The following is a 3,512-nucleotide window of genomic DNA, read 5'->3' as shown; positions in this document are numbered from 1 at the left end:
ATATACACCAAACAGAACGGAAAGTGCTATCCCTGAATTACACAGAAAAATGCTTGATAATACTGTCAGAATTTGTATAAATACGAATAAATACAGGTAAGATGCGTACTCTGCGGAGATTTCAGTTGAATTCAATCAAACGCATGTTCTATTACCGCTTATTGGATTTTTATAATACAAAAACTATCAACACTATTAATTAGATTTTAGTACAGTCGGACAAACCTATTAGGAGTAGATTTGATACTCAGATTTCAGTTGACGAAGTCTTGCGCAAGTTATTCATTTATTATTTTAAACATAGAGCTGTATTGGATCACAGTCTATTTAATAAGGAACAAAGATTATGTTATTAATACATTTGTAATCTTACAAATAGGGAGTTAAGATGAATTTAATTACAAATGGAGGAATGAAAGAAAGTTGTCACTGATGACAAGATACTGCTTTGAGCAATTGCAGAAAGTAAAATCGCCCCATATAATCAACGGAAATGTAGTAGAGTACATGAATTATCGACTTCAAACTTCCAAAACCTCATCAACAGAATCTAAAGCATGCAAATATGGTTCAATGTCAGAAAGGTCAGCTACGTGAATTCCACTCATTTTGGCATTGAAAGAATGCAACTGTTCTTCATTAAGTAGCTCTATTGATGGCACGTCGATATTGTCTTCATCACTTGGCTCAGGTAACGGTGCATCTGGATCCATTCCATACTCTGGTAGAGCGTCCTAAATGAAGAAAATAATACTAATAATAATTTTGTCTGCAATGTATTCATTCATTTTTTATAGTTAAAAAAAAATGATTCAAAGACACAATTAAGTTTGGCTCTTAAGAAATGAATTCGTTTAAGAGAATGAGCTACGGTGGCTCAGTTCTAACTTCCAAATATCACCAACAAATGTTAGGCTAAGAGAATAGCATATACTGTCTTGCAGAACCGGCAATAAACAAATTTGTAATTTGGTCTCTGCATGGTAAACTCATGAAAGTTTTTCGTGCTAAAAGAAATTGTTTCTCGATGTTGGACAAACAGTTTTCTGAAATTCTAAAACTTTTGTCGAATACTATCTGTTAAGTTATATAAAGCAGAAATGTTACAATCAGATGTCCTTTAAACGCTACTTATATTGACATGCAGGGAATTTTTGCTTTATATTGTTATTGTAATGTTTCGCTGATTGTAAATTTAGTATGTTTTATGAGCTTGATAGAATATATTTCGAAAATACAGGTACTTTCCATTTAACGAAGTCGCACACTGTGAAGTTGTAGTCATTTGTTATGACTTTGGTAATCACATACACTGCTAATTAGAAGCACACACACATACACAGACATTGATAAAATAATGGTAGGTATTTTAAGGAACGTGCAGATTGGATAGTGCCCAGTTTCAAATCTCTTCAGTCTTTCTGGTTTCTTTCTTTACCAATAGGCCACATTGCTTAAAACGAGACAAGCTTCTCACCTGATCTAATTCTTCGAAGTATTCGTTAGCAATTAATTGATTCTCGTTAAATATACGCTGCAGTCCAAGTATAAATAGCTGGCAGGGAGTCTTGTTGTTCTCAGTTCTCAATTTATGATTGTTTCATGAATTCATAAACTGGAATAGTCTGTCGTTTATCACATTTCTGTACACATAAGGCAAGCAGAAGACATGTTTCTCCGAATCTGGATAAAAAAAGCCTTTGACTTCCAATGATACGAAAAGCTCACAAAATAAAGAAAGCACAGCATTATACACATCACGCCATAGCCTCTCTATCCTCGAATTATGGACACTTTTTCCAGTTAGAAAACTTCCCCTATTAAGGCCCCGACGAGGGTGTGAGAGCACGTACTGAGCAACTTCACGGTTTTCCACACCCATGTCCCCTCTCACTCGGGAAGGAAGGCCCCATTTGGAAACGGCTTCAGTGAAATGGTTTAAAACTGTTGAAGCTCTATTATCACAGTTGCAAGCTAGGTAGACAATAAGTCTTGTGAAACCATCCATGCATCCGTGTATTACAAAACGCCATCTGCAGAATATATGTATATCGCTTTCCACGTTATATGAGACAAGAAAATGTATTGCTTTCCTGCAAGAGATGGATATAACAATGATAACACCGCGCGTATTATTATCTAATATAAAGTAGATCACTGACACATTGCTTGATCTCTCACTCTCGAATGTCGCCCATCATACCTTACACTCCACATTCATAAGTGTTAAATGTAAACTCCCGTTATTAAGATATTTGAAAGTAGCTAAGAAATGCATTATAACTGAAGAAAATCTCCAAGTGTTCCTATAAAGTTTGCTAAGCAATTGAATGTCAACACATTCTTGATTCATTCTTATTAAACATTGTATTGCTCAGATATTTGTAAGATTCATAGTTATTGGTGTCATATCTTAATTAAACATGAATACTAAATGACCAAATAACTTATTGATGTCCATATGAATATCAAACCCAGTTTCCTCAAAAATATGAAATAATATTTCTCTCTTGTCTTTATATTTATAACCAATGCAGGCAAAATGTTTTTCGGCCTCTGCTTTGTTTACACAAATGGAGTAATATTTAGCATCTCTTGGAATAATAGCTGTAAGAAAACCGCGAGTTTCAACTGTACCAATGTTTGAAGCTGTTTCTGTTCCAAGCTTATTAATATTTATCTCACAAACATGTTCAAATCCTAAATATCTGATTAAGCTTGCTAGAATCTTGCACTATATAGTCGTGTCACTGTTTTGTGTTTTCATGTACACATTTGAAGGACAAGGGAGTCCTTTGGGTGTTCCGATAGATGTACCCGGTATTATGTGTTCAACATTGCATATGAGATGGAAATACTCCACTAACTCGATGCTACTAAACGTTTTAATGTCCAAAAGAAAATGTCAAAATCCTAATAAATAGTTAGTCATAAACATTCATGTCATTTAACCTCTTTACATCAACCAGAGTCGATTATGTCAAATTTCATGATCGTAAGTTGTAATAGGTTGAAGAATAGAGTTTATAAATTTAGCCCCCTACCTTCGCATTTGTCTGCGATGGCTACTTTTTACTTCGACAAAAATATTCAAGCTTACCAGAGCAATAAACAATTATTATGTTCTGTTAACCTCAGTACAATTAATTTTATTTTAATTGCCAATTATTGATAAGTTTACCAACTGCATGAAATATTACCTCAAATTGTGTTAGTGTTAAAGAGTTAGACACCGTCTACGTCGGCATTTTGCAAGCCATTACATTTAGATGCATATATTATCAAATCATCTGGGCACATTAAGCAATTAATATGAATATCATATAACACGACAAGATCACATGAGGAACAAAACATGTCTGAGAGATTATTTGTATATGCGTTATTTCATCAACTTGACCCACTACTATATGTCATTTCCAACATGATAGACTTGTAAAAATCGGGAAAATAAGCACCAAATTTACCCTTTTCTAATCATCATTAACGTCCAAGATTAACATGTACTGAAT

General features: G+C 34.0%; 1 long non-coding RNA gene across 1 annotated transcript; it reads right to left on the bottom strand.

Moving 5' to 3' along the window:
• Positions 1-274: 274 nt before the first annotated feature.
• LOC149779379 (uncharacterized) lies at positions 275-2,202 on the bottom strand. The gene is made up of 2 exons (XR_016415403.1): positions 1,478-2,202; positions 275-734 (listed from the first exon to the last, which is right to left on the bottom strand). It is a non-coding gene; the product is annotated as an uncharacterized LOC149779379 (long non-coding RNA).
• Positions 2,203-3,512: the final 1,310 nt, after the last annotated feature.

Source organism: Sinohyriopsis cumingii, chromosome 17 (genome assembly GCF_028554795.1).
Source record: "Sinohyriopsis cumingii isolate HCF-2022 chromosome 17, ASM2855479v2, whole genome shotgun sequence".
Lineage (NCBI taxonomy): Eukaryota > Metazoa > Mollusca > Bivalvia > Unionida > Unionidae > Sinohyriopsis > Sinohyriopsis cumingii.
This window is presented reverse-complemented; position numbering and strand designations above follow the sequence as displayed.